This window comes from Prionailurus bengalensis, chromosome A2 (genome assembly GCF_016509475.1).
Source record: "Prionailurus bengalensis isolate Pbe53 chromosome A2, Fcat_Pben_1.1_paternal_pri, whole genome shotgun sequence".
NCBI classification, from domain to species: Eukaryota; Metazoa; Chordata; class Mammalia; order Carnivora; family Felidae; genus Prionailurus; species Prionailurus bengalensis.
In genome coordinates this window covers 106,444,859-106,465,492 of record NC_057348.1, presented here as the reverse complement: position 1 = coordinate 106,465,492, position 20,634 = coordinate 106,444,859, and positions in this window count along the sequence as shown.

Below are 20,634 nucleotides of genomic sequence, written 5' to 3'. Positions count from 1 at the left end.
TCAAATTCAAAGGTGCAGTTTGGTTAAAACTAAAAGGATGGAAGACAACACTCTGTGCAAACATTTATCCAAAACAAGGAGGAAGGAATATATAAATACCCAGTAATATAGAGGTCAAAACAAAGAAAATTACTAAAGACAAATAGGGACAAGATACATTAGGTAAAAAAAATCACTTTATGAGGAAGATCTATGATCCTAAATGCATAGGCATCAAACAACCATGCCTTCAAAATACATGAAGTGTACAAACTAATGAAGTTGAGAGAAGTAGCCAAATCCAAAATCATAGCTGAGGACTTGAACATCTCCTCTCAGCAACTGATAGAACTACTAGACAGAAAATCAGCAAGGACATAGAACTGAACAACACAATCAATCAAGAAGTTTAAATTTATGTAGATAGTTTAACACCGAACCCAACAACAGCATACTACACATTTTTTCAAGCACCAAGGAAAAATTCATCATGATAGGCCATATCCTAGGACATAAAACAAACCTTAAGAAATTTAATAGAGTTGCAATCATACAGAGTGTGTTCTCTGACTATACTGATGTTTAGCTAGAAAGAATTACCAGAAAGATAATAGGAAAATCTGTAAACATGGAAATTAAACAAATTCATATATATATATAAATTCGATGAATGAAAGAGGAAAACTCAAAGTAAATTTTAAAACAATATATAGAACTGAATGAAAATAAAAATATAAATAGGAAAATATGTGAGATATATCTACAACTGTGTGAGAAAAATATGTATAGACTAAATCTTAGATTAGAAATGAGGACAGGTCTCAAATCTATTTAAGTTCCCATATGAAAAATGTGAAAAAAGACTAGAGCAGAATGAACCCAAAGAAAGTACAAAAAAGAAAAAAATAATGAGCAGAGATCAATGAAATAAAAAATAGAACAATAGAGAAAATCAAATAAAATCTGGTTATTCAAAAGAAATTAATAAAATTGGCAATCTCTCTAGCAAGACTGACAACAATAAAAACAATGAGACACCAACCACAATATCAGGGATAAAATAGGGTATATCACCACATATTCTGTAGTCATTAAAAAATTATAAGGGAAAATGACAAAAAAAATTTTATGATCACAAATTTGACAACCTAGAAAAAACAATTTCTCCAAAACTAAAAACTTACACCTAAACTGAACCAAGGTAAAATATAGATCATCTGAGTAAGTCCTATAACTATTAAATAAATCAAATTCATATTTTTAAAGCTCCCCAAATGGAAATCTCTAGCTCCAGCTGGTTTCACTGGAGAATTGTACCAAACATTTAAAGAAAAATTTAACACCAATTTTTACAAATTTTACACTATCTATTTCAGAAATAGAAGAGGAAGGGACATTTCCCAACTCCTTATCTGATGCCAGAATTACTCTGATACTCAAATCAGACAGTAAAAAAAAAAAAAAAAATTACAGACCAATTTTTCTAAAGAATTTACACATAAAAATTCTGAAGAAAAGTATTAGTAAGCCCAATTCAGTAATATATTAAAAGAACTATCTACTATGAACAAGTGGTATTTATTCCAGGTATTCAAGACTAGTTAAATATTTAATATCAGTCATTGTATTCCATTATATTAGTAGACTGAAAAAGAAATAATATGATCCTATCAATAGGCCTGGAAGAAAAATTTACAAAATCCAACACCATTTCAGGATAAAAGTTTTCAGCAAATTACAAATAGAGGATAATCACCTCAGTTAGCTAAAAAGCCTCTCCAAAATTGACTACAGCCAACATCACACTTAATGGTGAAAGACTGAATCCTTTCCTCTTGAAATCAGGAAACACAAGAATATCTACTCTCATCACTCAGATTCAACATTACTGGAAGTTTTAGTTACTAACAATAGGGCCAAAAATGAAACGGAAGGCATACAGTTTGGAAATAAAAAATAAAATTGGCCTACTTGCATCAAAATGGATATAGCAATTCCAGACTTTGATGTTTGTGCACCACCCTGTCCAGAGCAAGAGAGATCTTTCCTTACCTTTCATATATTCGACTCTGAGTCGTGTGGTTGAGGTCAGGAGGATGTCTTGAACTGATGGCTTAGGCCTAGGTTATTGCCCCCTTTTCTGGCCAATGCACTTTGGAAGGATGAAGAAATGATTCTGATATATTTGTGCCAACCAGGGCCCACACTGGAGCTGAGCAGTATGGATGCCAAACAACCACATTACTAATATCAGTGGATAGCTGGGGGAGAAGAGGTACCTATGCAACTCTCCTATTCACAAGTAAATCCACCTGTGGGAAAGATACCTTCAGATAATAGTAAATGCTATAAAGCAAATTCAACAGGTCATGTGACACTGTAGGTAGAACAGGTGCTGTTTTAGATAAAACAGAGAAGGTAATATGGGAAGTGAGGCCTGCATAATGAGAAGAAAACTGGTCTTGTGAAGAGCTTGGAAAGGAACAATCTGGGCAGACCTGTTATGATCTGGTTGTTTATTTCATTGTCCATCTCCTTCACAAATGTGTAATGTCAATGTGATAGGCATCCATGCTGGCTAACTCCCTGCTGCAAACTTGGTAGAGCCTAGTAAAGATTAGATAGTCAAATAAATTTCTAGGGAAAAAAAATAGTCAAACAGATTTCTGATTGAAGGGTGAAGGGGAAGGAAATCCCAAGTCCAAAGCCTCCTCATTAAAATGCTTTGGAACCATCTTTGAAGGAATGGAAAGAGAGAAGCTGTTAGGCCAGTAGGATAGATGAACAAAGGCATGGCACATGGAGGAAAGTATGACCAATCTCATGTGAGACAAGTGGGAAATAATGGGGAGTAAAAAGGAAGGAAGCCCACATAATTAAATTGGTGTCAATTACAATTTCAGAATACGGGTAGACTTGCATCTGATGGCCTAGGCTGTAGGGAAGCATTATTAGTTTTTGAACCATGAAGTAAAATGATGAAAAAGAATTTAAATAAAGTATTCTGCAACGAGTGACTTGACTGATTAAATTGACTATTACCATCTTAATTATCACTGTGTCAAGTATATACAAAAACTAATGCTGTTTTGAAAGGACATCAAATAAACCAGATTGTAGTCTAATATGTGAATGGTTATTATGAGTTAAACACCATTCTATGTATTTTGTATGTACTTATGTAATGATTCCATAACCTTATGAGATAGATACTATTTCCCCATTTGATAGGCAGTAACTGAGGTACAGAGAGCTAAGAAATTATCCATTCATTCAGGTAATAGGATGTGGAGCTGAGTGCAACTTTACTCTTAACCAATACTTGATGCTACTCTTCGATGGTACTGTGGAAATAAAAGGGTTCTAGAGTTTTCAAAAGGGCAGGAATGGACAACATTTGGACTCATATAAAGAATACTTCAAATTCTTGTTCAACATTTCTAGAGAATATTTGAATTTTTTTTTCCCCAAATGTCATGTACTAGCTCTTGAACGATTCTCCAGGAATCAATTCCTGGAACAATTCTCCAGGAATTCAATTATAAAAAAGCAAGGCTTAGGAACTACACTTTTCTGTGTATATTTTCATGGTGTTCTTTCCACAAATTCCTTTTTATCTAGAGCCTGAGTTAGATACTAGTATTTCCTCCTAATATTTTTTTCTTTTTGTTTTCAGGTATTTTGCACTAATAATTTATAATGCTTACCCTTTGGGGAATTTTCTCCCAATATTTTCTGTGTATTGCACTTTTGAACTCTTAAAATTCCTGAACATACCTGATTTATATAGACTATAAATATATAATTCTACTTACAAATAATATGTTTAAGTTTGGAAAACCCATGAAATATTGTTTAAAAACATGTTCTTTAAGAATACTCACTTCAGTAATTTGTTCATATATTCATAAAGTACATAGTTGAATAATATTTATAACCTGAATTCAGGAGAAATCATTTCTGTGGTGGTCTAAATTGGTTCTCCACTTCTCCTCACCAAAAGCACTCATGCTTTTATTCTTTTCACCTCAAGATAGTAGAAGTGTTGATCTCAGTTGAATGCTATTTCAAGAATATATCTTAAAGCATTTTAAAAGCTTTTCTTTACATTTTATATTTTTATTTATAATCTAGGCTCATACTTTTCAACTATAAAAAAGTAAATTATTCAGAAAAACATTTTTTAGTGTCTCCTTTCAATGTCACTCTCTAATGTGGCATGACCTAGCCATAATTTTCTTTGAGGAGGTTAATATTTAGGTACTAATTTTTGATGTTCTGCAAATACCATATTGATTGCACACTAGAATGTTTAATCAGCTTTTCTAAGCAGAAATGCTCTTTATCTTTTCATATTCTGTAAGATGTTTTATGTGTAATTAAAGAGTCAGCTATACTGAACATCACTGTACTCTGCTCTTTCCAGTATTATTGCATAATTATTGATTGTTGGACTGCTTTTAATTCTCTCTTATTAGCATAGACTACATCATTTAAAAATACTTATTATATTAAAAATCTCAAAAAAGGTTGCATTATAACCATTAAATCATTTTCAACTCCATTCAATATTTTTATATTGATACGTATCAAAAAATTATGTAGCAAATTTGTAGCCTGTTAATGATGTAAGTAATGACTAAGCGTATTTAAATGTAGAAAGAGTTGAGACATTTGAGAGCTTCATTCCTGCTCTCCATTTTTTTAAGTGTTTTGTGCCAGAGTGGACTAACAGCTATGAAAGTAATGTTGGGAAAATTTATTAGGCACACACCTTAATGAAATCAATTATTAAATAACCAGTGAAGTTATTTTGTGACCTTTTTCTTAAATGAAGGAATTGACTTGCAGCCCCAGAGCATATGGGTATATCAGAAAAATTACATGCTTTCTCAAAGGATAAATTAACCTGCACGACTAATGATCCATTTGGGGAAGCCCAAGCAACTCCTGCTTGGATATTTATTCTTTTTACATATCTTTGTTCTAAGTCATTGATTCATGAGCCTGAGAAGAGTTAAGATAGAAATAGGGACACATTAGGCTTCTCTGAGTCAGTTATTCCATAAACCCTTAACCTTAATTATATTGGTTTGCCCTTCTCCAGTGGCTGTTAAATATTATAGTATGCAAAACTATTCCTGGTACTATTGACAAATTATGTCAAGCCTTGTGTTCATCAAAACTGATCTGAGTGTTCTGCACCTCGGTATGTACAGTCAGATCTAGGCCTTGATGTCAGTTTCATGAAATTCTGTGGGAGTCAAATGACAAGGACAGAAGCATCTGAATCTCCAAGAGAAAAATCAATGGTGTGTCCTGGCTATTTGAATCCATCTTTTGTGATTGCAAGAAACAAAAATCAATCCAAGTTAGTTCAAAAGAAATGGAACTTATTATAAAGGAAGTGTATCCGTCTGAGTACAGTAAGTAGAAAAAAGTCATAGCAACTTGAACAGGAAAATTTTAGGATAAAGCATTAGGAAGTTATGAGAGGGGAGTGATTCTAAGGATGGAAAGAGAACTCTACAGATTCCCCTGGGGCTGAAGGAAAGTATTCATTGAAGGACAGGGTTGGAATAGAAGATTCTCAGGTGACCTTAGAGTTTGTTGGAGAAGGTGTTGTTGCCAATTCCTGAAAAGTTTGCTAGTTCATGTGTCTGGGCAAGCAGGAACTAAGTGTTAGTTGGCCAATGTAGGTAAACAGGTATGTATAGAGGAAGTGGGGTAGTATTCTGTGGTACCCACTAAGAGAGGGAGCTGCAATACTGCCCTTGCCTGTGCACGGATGAGTTGACCCTGGGGCAGGTGCAAAGAGCCTAGGGCATGGTGTTCCAAGAGGAAGGGCCATGCAAAGTAGTCACCAGTGGTCTAGAGCTTCAAGATGGCTGAGGAACTGTGTGTTCTGGGGGCACAACAGAAACAAAGTGCCAGTGGATGTCCCTATGCACCAACTGTTCACAAAATGTGCAGCAAGAGCAAAAAATCAAATACAAAATAAAATGCAGGACCCCAAAATCAGAAGTCTTCTTCCTCCCTCAATGTTTCTCCCATGTTCTCTATTGAAACAACTTAAGACGTGTTCACTTTGACGGAAAAATGTTTGAAGTCCAATCCATTATTACAAAGCAGGTACTGAGGGGTGAGTCTGGAGCTGAGTGGTAGTAAAGTGACAGTTGGCACAAATGAGAATGGAATTAACTTGGAACTAACACAAGATAATCAAAAGGAATCAAATCTGCCCTAAGAGACCAGTCCTTCTTCTTCTCTCTTTGTCTTATGTCTTTTTTCAACTTACCTCTCAGTAAGCCTCCCCATCTCTCCTCATCTTAGATTCCTTCCTTATCATTTTAACTTGTATATGGCCATCACAGTCTGTCTAACTGTGGTCTGTGTAAGACATTTTAGCTTCAACTTCCACTTCTAACAGGTGCATTCTTTCAGGACATAATGTATTAAGTCCGGGAAACAGGGGGTCTATTTGGCAAAGTTCATTGTTTTGCACAGACCTTGTTAAATGTGTAGTGGTCCTTGAGACCACTCCTAGTCTGGTTAGTTTTGTACCTGGAGATAGAGTCACATGGTATAAAACATGGCTCTCAGGGAAGACTCTTCAACAGGAGTCAAAAACAGTTCCCCACTATGTGTGATGGGACCACAGACTCTGACACACAATTAATGGTGTCTGTATTGGATTTGGGTGATATATATATATATATATATATATATATATATATATATATATGGCAAAATTTTTCATAGGAAGCAGTCAATTATATCTAAGCAGTTTTATATTTTATACCTTCTAGATATTTTATATACTTATTTTGAAGCTCCTTTTGTCTGAACAGAAAACGGTTTCTTTTTTCACTGGATCATCTTCAATTTTTTTCATAAATTCTTTTTTTGGAACTTAGAAGCAAACGGAAATCAAATAATTCAAAATAGATCTTAGAAACATAATCCATGGGGGCAGTTGTGTGGCTCAATAGGTTAAGCAGCAAACTTTGGATTTTGGCTCAGGTCGTGATCTCACAGTTCTTGGAATTGAATCCCACATTGCGCTCCATGCTGACAGCGTAGAGCCTGCTTGGGATTCTCTCTCTCCCTCTCCCTCTGCCCTCTCTCACTCATGTGTGCATACTAGCTTGTGCGTGCTCTCTCTCTCTCTCTCTCTCTCAATATGAATAAATAAACAAATATTATTTATAATGGAAGAATTATATCCTGATTCTTTTTGTTAGACCTTTCTGCTTGCTCAAGATTATTATAGTTTATTACAGAGCAAAGTCCAACTCAAATCACTTTACATAAAAAAAGAAATTCTGCTAGGTTCTCACACTCAGATAGTGATACCCATTTCTCAACTCCTTCCTCTGCAATGGCCTCATTCTCTGTAGTTTCTCTCTCTGTGATGGCCTTCACTATAAATTTACATTATTTTTAACAGGTGTAAGGTCAGTTTAGGCAATGGTCACTGCCCATAAGATGGTGATCAGCAGTGGAAACCTAGGAGGACAAATGTCAAGTTGCCTGTATGAAAGCATCAGACATGTAAAGTATTTTTTGCTCACTTACTTTTATGTAGATTTCCTTTGGTTGTATGTAGATATGCGACCATCTTTTTAACACTTCAAATGATCTGAATTGAGTTGAAAATCATCTCGTTTACTTACTGCCACTTTATCATCTATTGCAAATACCTTGGACCAGTGGCCTTCAACCAAAGGTAATTTTGCCCCTCAAGGAGCATTTAGCAATGTCTGGAGACATTTTTAGTTGTCACGATTGGGTGGGTAGTGCTGCTAGTATCCAGTAATAGAGACTAAAATCCTATTCAACATCCTGCTATGAAAACAGCAGCCCACGAGAAAGGATTTCTGGCTCAAAATGTCATCTTTGCTGAGGTTGAGAAGACTTTTTCTATGTAATGATGCCCTCTGTGCTCTCCCTTCTCCCATGCCTCCCTCTCTACTATGTATACCTTACAATGCCTGTGAACCCAATATCCCAGGTAGCCAACACCAGTGGGACTACTCTTGGCATATCCTCAATGAAACCTCTTTGCTGTTTAAAACTTGTTGGGGAGAAAGTAATTTTATTAGGCTGGACTGTTTTTCATTGCAAGTGACAGAGGTCCGATTTCATCACTCATGATCAACAACAAAGATGATTAATATAAGATACTGTGTCTCATGGAACTCAAGAATAGAAGTGTGCTTGGGTTCGAGAAACCACTAGGAAAGAGAGGTAAATGCCCACAGGACATCTTCTGCATCTCTTGGTTTTGCTCTTCTCCCCATGTTGGCTTTCTTCTTTGCCTTTCAGTCAGATCAGCCAAAACCACCTCTCAGTTTGTATCTCCTATTTGTTATTCAAAATAAACAAACTTAGTGTTCTGGGTGGCAATTGTAAAAATCCTGAACCTGAATTCTGACTAGCCAGACTTAATGTCCACCGTTGGATTAATAAATGGTAAGAGCAGTGGAGAGATGCTCTCCAGAGCGGCTCAGCTCTTCCCCTACAACCGTATGTATGAGGGTACCCTTCTTTTCTAAAGAAGAGAGTATTGGACATCAGTCTCAAAGATGTCCATTGTAGTCTTGTGGAGAGAAATCAAACATTTGGATAAATTATACATATGCTTTCTCATCCCCATGTGCTATCACTTAACTAAAAAACTACCTGATATCCTAGGTGCAAATCCTTCTTACAAAGCTTGGGTAATTACTCTCCTCAGCATGTTACCTCTTTTCTACCATCTCCTCCCATATGCAAAAGAGTTGAGAAATAAAAAATATTCTGTGAATTCAAATTAATTGGAGAAGGCCTATTTGAACTACTATAAAACCTGAATACTCGCCTGTTTTGAAAAGATCAATGTAATCATTTTTAACACAAAAACATTCTCAACCAAATAACTTACATATTTTGTTCTAGTGGGTGGAAAGTAATTTGAAATAACTATGGCAAAAACACCAACCTAAACTGAACAGTACTTTTCTAGGTCTAACATTATGTGGGGTATAATGAAGGTTATAATTCAGATTACTGGAAAATTTATCAGGAATTTAAAGCAGCTAATTCTTTTAAGTACTTTCCTCTGTAACATAATGCATAATGCTCACTTGTTTAGCAAGTCCCCCCCCCCTTTTTCTTTCCTTTGGAGAATAAAAATAAAGTTCTATCTAGCTATATTTGTCCGACTTATCACAAATTCTGAAAGAGAACTTCATTAGCAACTATAGAAGAATTTTCTTCCCAATATAGAATTTTGTAAGTTGATATAAGCTTGGCTGATATATGAAAAAATGAAAAATGATATGGCAAAAATTTCCCCAGCTATATCAATTTCACATATAAAGAAGGAATATCTCAGACAAGTATTGTGTTCTACATACATTAATTGACACAGGCATCTATTAAGCCTGGTGGAACTACTAAAGGTAAAATATTTCAATCATTATCTTGATGATAATTATCTTAATGATAATCATTATCATATAATTTTATTAGAAAGGAAAAAAGGTCTCCAATCTAAATCTTATGACTATTTAATAAAGTGACAAAGTCAATTCAGGGGAGGATACTTGGTAAGAGGTAGACTTGAGTGAATGACTAAGTTGGGATTGGGGGAATGTGGGTACTCATCTATGTAAGCTCTGGGCAATTTGTCAAAAATTGACTTAGAAACTAGAAATAAGACGTGTATTGCATGAAGGATCCTTATTCCTGGTCTGGAGCTCAAATCCTTCCACACTGGTCAAGCTGTGTCCAACCAAATTTCTTGATATGATAATGCTGCCAGGGAGGGCCTTATTTACTTTTGAAGACCTGTTTGTTATACTTGCTTTTAAGTATGTTCAAATAAATAGCAACTGAGTCATAGTTTAAAATAGGAAATAAGGGGCGCCTGGGTGGCGCAGTCGGTTAAGCGTCGGACTTCAGCCAGGTCACGATCTCGCGGTCCAAGAGTTCGAGCCCCGCGTCAGGCTCTGGGCTGATGGCTCAGAGCCTGGAGCCTGTTTCCGATTCTGTGTCTCCCTCTCTCTCTGCCCCTCCCCCGTTCATGCTCTGTCTCTCTCTGTCCCAAAAATAAATAAACGTTGAAAAAAAATTAAAAAAAATAAAATAAAATAAAATAGGAAATAAGTGATAAACTGTCACAGGAAAATACATGTGTAACTAATAAATCATTGCGGAATAGGTACATAGATAAAGTGCCCAATTTGGAAAAGGTATAACAATTAATATATTATTTTGAACACGCATAACCCCTCAAAGACTAATAATACCTTTTATTTTTCTGAGAAAGATTTGTTTCTTTTATTATACAAAATAAAGTAACTTTTTACAAACTGAATTAATACAGGTACACAAACGCTTAAATATACATATCTTCCTAGCATCATTTTAAGGAATCAACCCTTTCTCATGTTACAAGAATCCTATTCAGTCCAAACGGGTGGAGTGAGATACACACAGTGATGTTCAGTCCATGTGGCTGGGGAGAGATGCACGCCACTCTGTCTAGTCTGTATGATTGCGGCAAGGACAGTGCTGTTCCATCTGTGTAATTGTGATGAGCTGGAATATCTGCTCTCTGGACTCTCTGGAGAGACACATGAGTTCAGCCTAGTCATTCACAGCTTTCTGGTCAGCCATTCATAGTGAATGATTAAAAGCTGGGTATGTGACTCAAGCCATCTTACTTCAAGTCTTCCTTAGACTTCTTTTAATGTTATTAGGGAGAGAGTTCATTTTTTATGTAGTAGTCGCAATAGTAGGATCTGAGTAGGATCAGTCATGCTGATAACCATGGCTTTTTCTATATGGAGAAAGGCTAAATAAGAAAGAAGTCCATACAAAGGAAAAAAAGAACTAAAAGATGAAGGAAGAGTCATTGTGACCTCATATGAGCCATTAGAACTAACCATAACTGAAACGTCTGCTGGTCTTTTATTATAAATGGTAATAAATTCCCCTCTGTCACTTAAGCCAGTTCCACCTGAACTTCCATTGTGCGTAAATCCTTCTAAAAACAAAAATCACTATTTCAGGTGATCAAAACTTAGGATTCGACAAAATCTGCTCATTGTGATGTATTCAATTATTTAATACATGGCTAAAAGCAACTTAAGGGGAATAAAAACTTTTACCCATTGTGTCTACTTCATGTTATGTTTATTCTCTCAGCAAATATTTATTGTTTGCCTACTATGTTTCTAACACTACAATGTGGGTATAGCAGTGGACATCATCTTCTAACCTTGGTTTGTAAGCCATTATAGTCGTTAAATAGTTGTGGGGGTTTTGTGTGCTGCCGCAGATACCCCTCAGGGTGATCGTACCACTCTCAGCTTGCAGGAATTTTAGTTACTAAAGGCTCAGACCTGAGTCTGTCTCTAAAAACTGCCTTTAGTTTAAGGGGGCTGCCTTTTTAAAGGTCTAGCCCCGCTAGCAGCTTTGCAAATGTCTAGCTGATGGGGCAGAACAAAGGCCTTGGCATTGCCTCAAATGGGACTATTCTAATGGCCTCATGGCTTCCAGATTTCCTTCTTGGAGTAGCTGAGTCCTCTGTCATCATTTTGTCACAGCTCAACCTTGCTCTTTGCCCATCCTAGTTAGTCCCATCCCTCATAGGTGTTGTCCCCAAAAATCTCAGAGTCTCAGTCTGCTTCCCAGGGAATCTGACCCACAGTAATCACTAAATTCATAATAATTAGAAGTTTTATGTAAAATACTTTAAAAATTTTGGATTTATTCTGGAATTATCCAGGAAAGGTTGGATTACATAAAAATATAAATGTGAAAGGTAAAATTGTACAATTTTTGTAAGGAAGTATAAGATAATTATTATAAACCTGAGATAAAAGGGATTTCTTCACAAGACTCCAAACTCACTAATACTAAAATAATTGATTTTGATTACATTAAAGTAAGAACGTCCTTCATCTAGAGATACTACAAAGAAAGTGAAAATAGAAACCACAACCTGGAAGTATTTCAAATCATGTTAATAGTAAAGGATTACTATCCATAATACAAATGTCTTTAATACTTCTAAAAATATCAATCCATAAGAAGACACAAAAATAGAGGGGCTCCTAGGTAGTTCAGCTGTTTCAGTGCCAGCTCTTGATCTTGGCTCAGGTCTTGATCTCAGGGTCATGAATTCAAGCCCAGCATTGGGCTTTGTGCTGGATATGAAGCCTGCTTAAAAAAAGAAATTACAAAAATAGAAAATCAGCCGCTTCATGGAAGAGTTTGATGGTAAACAGTCACATAAAAAATTGTTCAACCTTACTAGTAGTCAGGAAAATACATATTACACCAAGACTTGGGGCACCTGGGTGGCTCACTCAGTGAAGCATCAGAATTCAACTCAGGTCATGATCTCACTCTTCCTGGGTTTGAGCCCCACATTGGACTCTGTGCTGATACCTCAGAGCCTGGAGCCTGCTTTGGATTCTGTGTCTCCCTCTCTCTCTGCCACTCTCCCACTGGCACTCTGTCTCTCTGTCTCTCTGTCAAAATTAATAAACCTTAAAAATTTATTTTAAACCAAGACTTGATAAGAAATCTAAAAAAAATTATTAATTTGGTAAAGGTGTGCTACAATGAGGATTCTAATGAAGTGCTAGTGGGAATGTTAATTGGTATGATTACTTTGGAACATAATTTGGCATGATTCTGCAAAGTTGAACATGACAGTAACCTAAGGCCTAGCAATTCCATTGCTTCACATTGCAGATCTTTTGTACATGTTTAATAGGAGCTTTAGTGTTCACAGAAAATGTTCATACTAGAAAAAAACTAGACACAGACAAAATATCTATGAACAGGAAAAGAGGAAGTAAACAATGATCATCACTCTCTGAAAAATTATACTGCAGAGAAAAAAAATGAACTTCAGTTACACAGAACAACATAGACAAACCTTAGAAACATGATTAGTAGGAGGGAAAAAGCAAATGACAGTATATGATGTTTTTCTAAAGCCTAAGAACAAGTAAAACTAAACCATGTATTAAGAACACATATATATGTGGCAAAACTTTTTTTTTAAGGAAAAAACAAGGCAGTAATGAATAGAAAGCCCAGAATAGTACTAACTTGATAAAATGGCACAGGGTGTGAATAGTGGAGAGGCGACAGGTAGATTCATCACTATTGATACATTATAGTTCTAGACCTGGGACTTGGGATTCTTAAGACTTGTTTTATTAATTGCTTTACATTTTACATACATGATATACATATACTCTTTTGTGAATGTTAGTATTACATACTGTTTTTAAAAGATAGTTAAACTCAAATAAACCAGTAACAAAATGTTATGAGAACATTAAGGGAATTTGAACTCTGACTAAAGAGTGAATGGGCTTATTGTTAATTTTTAGGTGTGGATTGTATTATGGATGTTTTTTAGAGTTCGCTTTTAGAGATATATACTAAGATATTTACATATTAGAAAATGATATAAATTACTAAATGATAGAATGGGATTTGCACAAAGACATGTCTTAATCACTGTTGAAGTGGGTATTAGAAACAAAAAGTTTTATCATATTATACTAATTTGAAATATGTTGGGAATTTTCATAAGAGAAAAATAGCAAGAAATAAAAGAAACATCTTTCCAAGTAAAATTTTTATTAAATGTCATTTAATTAATTATTGAACTGATTTTTTAAATACAGAATTATGTTGTGCAAAGATATAATTCAAAGGCAGTGCAAGAAGAAAAGAAAAAGGAAAAGGAAAAGCTACCTTTACAGAAAAGGCAGAATCAGTTCCCTCTCTTAACCTCCCTTTTCATCAGTATAATCGGCTCAACATAAAACTCCCAAAAAGGGCCTATTTTATGTCAATATTTAATGTCATTGCAGCCTACTAAATGTCTTCCATTGAAATCTTTTTGCTTGTATAGATACTATTTTAAAACAAAGTCTTTTTGATTAACTCATCTAATTTTTTCAATGGCCTTATCATTTTAGAATTTTCACCAACTCCAAAATCTCTAATGGCTCTCATGTATTTTTTTTATACTCTCTTTCCCACCCTTCCCACTCCATGTACAAAGACCCACACGCATTAACACTTCTGTTACCATGCTCAAACTCTTCTTGCTGTGTTCAATAACCATCTAAAAAGTCATTCCTTCTTAATCGGAAGTAAATTCTCCTTTCGGGTCCCCTCATCCGCAGTTAAACCTTCCCTGGCTGTTCTAGCCTACAAATGACCTCCTTTGTTGAAACAGTTTCTTCCCTTGTCATTCGTAATGCCATACCTACTTAAATTTACTTCTCATTCATTGACCTCTCTTGCCTGGTATTCTTTCCTGACTCCTTTTTTTAGATTATATACTTTTTTAAACTCCAGTGTAGATAACATATAGTGTTATATTACATTCAGGTGTACAGTATAGTGATTCGACACTTTCATACATGACAGTGCTCATCAAGATAAGTCTACTCTTAATTCCCTTCATCAATTTCACCCATCCTTCCACCCACCTCCCCCTTTGGGAACCATCTGTCTCTATGGTTAAGAGTCTCTTTTTTCATTTATCTCTTCCCCCCCCCACCCCTTCATTTACTTGTTTGTTTCTTAAATTCCACATATGAGTGAAATCACATGGTATTTGTCTTTCTCTGACTGGCTTATTTTGCTAAACATTATACTCTCTAGATCCATCCATATTGTTGTAAATGGCCAGATTTCATTCTGGTTTATGTCTAAATAATATTACAGTGTGTGTGTGTGTGTGTGTGTGTGTGTGTGTGTGTGTGTTTGTATACATGCACCACATCTTCTTTATTCATCTATTGAGGTATACTTGGACTGCATCCATAATTTGGCTATTTTAGATAATGCTGGAATAAACACAAGGGTACATAGATCACCTAGTATTTTGATATTCTTTGAATAAATACCCAGTAGTGCGATTACTGGATCATAGGGTAGTTCTATTTTTAATTTTGGGTGGGTTACTTTCATACTATCTTCAACAGTGGCTGCACCAGTTTGGATTCCCACCAGCAGTGCACAAGGGTTCCTTTTTCTCCCGATCTTCACTCATACTTGTTTCTTGTGTTTTTATTTTAGCCATTTTGACAAATGTGAGGTGTTATCTCACTGTGGTTTTGATTTGCATTTCCCTGATAATGAATGATGTTGAGCATCTTCTCATATGTCAGTTGTCCATCTACATGTTTTCTTTAAGGAAATGTCTACTCATATCTTTTTCCCATTTTTAATTGTAGTATTTGGTTTGGGGTGTTGAATTGTATAAGTTCTTTATATATTTTGGATACTAACCCTTTATTGGATATGTCATTTCCAAATATCTTCTCCCATTCACTAGGTTGTCTTTTAGTTGTATTGGTTGTTTCCTTTGCCATGCAGAAGCTTTTTATTTTGATGTAGTCCCAATAACTTATTTTAGCTTTTATTTCCCATGCCTCAGAGACTTATATAGAAGGATACAAGCAATGTCAGAGAATGCTATGACCAATGTCAGAGAAGTTACTGCCTGTGCTCTCTTCTAGGATTTTTATGGTTTCAGGTCTTACATTTAGGTCCTTAATCCATTTTCAGTTTATTTTTGTGTATGGTATAAGGAAGTGGTCCAGTTTCATTCTTTTGTTCTGACTTCTTTTTTATTTAACTTCAAAAGGTTTGAACCCACAGGATTCTCTCCTGCCCCATTTATTTTATCTGCAAAGAAACTTCATCCTGTCCCATGTTTATTATCTAAACACCAATGATTCCAAAATCTATATCTCCAGCTCTGACCTCTCTCTTTTGAATCCAGAAAGCAGAATAATAATTATTCTCCCTTTATTAGTCATAGTTTGTTCAGGAAAATATTAACTAGTCTAAGCATTTCAAACAGGAAATAACTTAGGGAACCAGAGAATTGTACAATTATTAGCAAGTCTGGGGAAGCCCCAACTAGGGACAAACCAAGATAGTCAGGAAACTCAGAAACTATACTTTCTAGTCTTAGTTACGTGTAACATTGAAGTGGGTGACTCTTGGGAGGACATTTGGAGGCCACTGGGGAAAATCCTTTATCTGTCATCTCTAATGCCCATGCAGCCCCCACAGAAGAAATGTCTTCTCCTTGTTTCCTCCACATCTCTAACAAGAGTGCCTCGTAGGCAAAAACAAAACCAGTAACTGTTGATAAATGAGTTTGATAAATGTGGATTGCATGTTTTCAGCCACCGTAATAGACAGGACAATTTAAAAGAGTGGAGGTGGTTTTGAGAAGATAAACAATATTAAGATAAAACCCAGCTTATTACACTCCAGTCTTGGTAATTTGGTAAATAATAATACAATACATCCAGTTGTTCAAGCCAAATTATAGGATTTACAACTGATTTTCTTTCTTTCCTATATAATTTTCACCCAATCCATCAGCAAGTTCTATCAATCTGTCAAACTATACTGTGTCTCCCCTTTTGGCCGTCTGCACTGACATCTTCCTTGTCTAGGCCACCATCACCTCTCACCTGGATAATTGCTGATTGCAGTAGTCTACTAATTTATAGCCCATCTTCCATTTTTGCCTACCTACAACAGATGTAACCAAAATGAACTTTAAGAATCTAAATAAGATCATGCTATTGCCCTCAAGAACTTTTTCTCTTGTTTTCTATCCCTCCTCACCTGAAAAGTCCTTCTCTGGAACATTTATGCTCCAATCATTACACTCATTCAATCATTATGCTCCAGTCACACTATCATTAATTTTCTTCAAATTTACTGACTTTATTACACTGACCCACAATGTTATTTCCCCAATATTCATATGGTGTATCATTTTGTCATTCATATCTCAGCTTAATACCTATCTGAGAGAGACTTCATTTCTCTCTCTAATAGCAACTGGAATCTTATTTTAATTCTCTACAGAGCACTTACTGAAATCAAACCTTGTTTTTTTTTTAATTATGTATTGTTCATCTCATCCTCCAGCATTAAGTACCATACAAGCAAGGTCCTTGTGTATTTCCTTCACTGTACATGGCATAATGCCTAGAACAATGTGTGGAGACAAAAATTACTTAATACTGTAAACAAATATATGCCAACAACCTGGACAACTTAGAAAAAAAATAGGAAAATTCTTAGAAATATACAACTTACCAAAACTGAATCAGGAAGAAATAGGAAATTTGAGTAGACCAATTGCTAGTAAGGAAATTGAATCGCTAATCAAAAATCTTCCAGGGAAGAAAAGCCCAGCACCAGATGGCTTCCCTGGTAAATTTTAACAAACATTTAAATAAGAATTAACACCAATCCTTCTCACACTCTTAAACACACACACACACACACACACACACACACACAAATTAAAAAGGAAAAAACACTCCAAAAACTCATTTTAAGGGACAAGAATTATCCTGATACCAGGCACAGGAAATAAGTGTTAGAAAAGAAAACTGCAGGCCAATATCCTGATGAATATAAATGCAAAAATGATCAATAACATTTTAGCAAACCAAATTCATTACATTGAAAGGATCATTCACCATGACCAAGTGGGATTTATACCTGGGATACAAAGAAGGCTCTACATATGCAAATCATTCGTGTGATACATAACCTCAATAGAATGAAAGAAAAGAATCATATCATCTCAGTAGATTCCAAAAAAGCGTTTGACAAAATTCAACATCCGTTTATAAAAACAAATGCTGGTGTGGATGTGGAAAAAGGGAACCCTTTGCAAAGCTGGTCGAATTGTAAATGGATAAAACTGTAACAAACAATATGGAGGATCATCAGAAACCAAAAACTTCGGCACCTGGATGCCTCAATTGATTTAGCTTATGGTTCCTGTCTGCAGCCCAGGTCATGTTCTCAGTTTGTGGGATCGAGCCCCATGTTGGACTCTGTGCTGACAGCACGTAGCTGCTTGGGATTCTCTCTCTCCCTTTTTCTCTGCCTCTCCCCTGCTCACACACTCTCTCAAAATAAACATTAGAAAAAAGACCTGGAAATATCATGGGATGTAGCAAATCCACTTCTGAGAATATATCCAAAAGATATGAAATACTATTTTAAAGAGATATTTATACCCTTAGCGATCCTACCAGCATTATTTATAGCAGCCAAGACATGGAAACCTAAGTGCCTATTGATGAATGAGTGGATAAAGATGTTGTGATATATAGACCTATATCTGTCCATATCTATCTGTCTACCTAATAGAATATTATTTGGCCATAAAAAATGAAGAAGTCCTATCATTTGCAACCACATGGATGGGCCTTAAAGGAATTACGCTGAGTGAAATAAGTCAGACAGAAAAAGACAAATAGTGTATAATATCACATGGAGAATCTAAAAAATGAAAAAAAAAAAAGAAACTCAGAAAAAGAGATAAGACTTATGGTTACCAGGATTCCGGGAGAAGATGGTGGTGTAGGAGGATGCTGGGCTCACCGCGTCCTGCTGGTAGCTTAGATTCCACCCACATCTACCTAATTTACCCCGATAACCACCAGAAGACTAGCAGAGCGGACTCTCCAGAGCCAAGTGTAGAATAGAGGCCTAAAGAAGAGGGAAGGAAGGGTGGAGAGGCGGTGAGCGCTAAACGGACTGGTGGGACGGAGCCAGGCTGGTGAAGGGGCAGCCTGCCCAGCAGGCAGAGCCCCCAAGTCTGACTTGCAAAAGCAGAGGGGCCAGACGGAGTGTCTTTTGACAGCCAGTGGGACTTAACATCTGGAATGTTATAAGTCAACAGCTCTGCTCAGAGAGCAGTAAGGAGAGATGTTGAGCCCCGGAGGACAGAGCTCAGCTTGGTGGGGAACAAAGGTGCTGGGAAGCACCGTCCCCCTCGCCCATCCCCCTGCTAAATTCCCAAAGGGAACCAGTTCCCGTCAGGGAACTTGCTTGTACCTCGCAAACACCCAACGCTGTGCTTCTGCAGGTCCATACTTCCGATGGGTCTGCCTCCCTCCCAGGGCCACAGGTCCCCTCGCGAAGCAGACCACTGCAGACAAAGCGAGCTGAGCCTACCCCTCCCTCCCTTGTGCACCTTGCAGATCCAGCCCGGTAATATACCAGATCCCATCGAAGTAGTACCACAAGACTGGCTGTGTGCAAGTAGTCCAGACAGGGGCCACACCACTCTACAGTGAGTCCTGCCCCTGGGAGAGGGGAAGATAGGGTACACACCAGTCTGACTATGGCCCCAGCAGTGGGCTGAGGGCAGACATCAGATCTGACTGTGGCCCCGCCCATCAACACAAGTTACTCCAAACAGCACAGGGGAAGAGTCCTGCAGTTGTGTGCCACTCCAGGGACTATCCAAAACAACGAAATGGAGGAATTATCCTCAAAAGAAACTCCAGGAAGTAGCGACAGCTAATGAACTGATCAAGAATGATTTAAGCAATATAGCAGAAAGTGAATTTAAAATAATAGTCATACAATTAATCGCTGGGCTCGAAAAACGTACAGAGGACAACAGAGAATCTATCACTACAGAGATCAAGGGAATAAGAAACAGGAAGAGATAAAAAATGCTATAAATGAGCTGCAAAATAAAATGGAGGTGACCACAGCTACATTGAAGAGGCAGAGGAGAGAATAGGTAAATTAGAAGATAAAATTATGGAAAAAGAAGAAGCTGAGAAAAAGAGAGATAAAAAAAAATCGAGGAGTTCGAGGGGAGACATAGAGAACTAAGTGACATAATTAAATGAAATAATGTATGCATAATTGGGATTCCAGAGGAAGAAGAGAGAGGGAAAGGTGCTGAAGGTGTACTTGAAGAAATAATAGCTGAGAACTTCCCTGATCTGGGGAAGGAAAAAGGCATTGAAATCCAAGAGGCACAGAGAACTCCCTTCAGACGTAACTTGAATCGATCTTCTGAACGACGTAGCATAGTGCAACTGGCAAAATACAAGGATAAAGAGAAGATTCTGAAAGCAGCTAGGGCTAAACATGCTCTAACATATAAAGGGAGACTGATAAGACTCGTGACAGATCTATCTACTGAAACTTGGCAGGCCAGAAAGGAATGGCAGGAAATCTTCAATGTGATGAACAGAAAAAATATGCAGCCGAGAATCCTTTATCCACCAAGTCTGTGATTTAGAATAGAAGGAGAGATAAGGGTCCTCCCAAACAAACAAAAACTGAAGGAATTCATCACCACTAAACCAGCCTTACAAGAGATCCTAAGGGGGATCCTGTGAGACAAAGTACCAGAGACATGACTGCAAACATGAAACCTACAGACATCACAATGACTCTAAACCCATATCTTTCAATAATAACACTGAATGTAAATGGACTAAATGCGCCATAGTCCTATGGACTAAATGTACCAAAAGACATAGGGTATCAGAATGGATAAAAAAAAAAACAAGACCTATCTATTTGCTGTCTACAAGAGACCCATTTTAGACCTGAGGATACCTTCAGATTGAGAGTGAGGGGATGGAGAACTATCTATCATGCTACTGGAAGTCAAAAGAAAGCTGGAGTAGCCATACTTATATCAGACGAACTAGACTTCAAATTAAAGTCTGTAACAAGAGATAAAGAAGGGCATTATATAATAATTACAGGGTCTATCCATCAGGAAGAGGTAACAATTATAAATGTTTATGCGCCGAA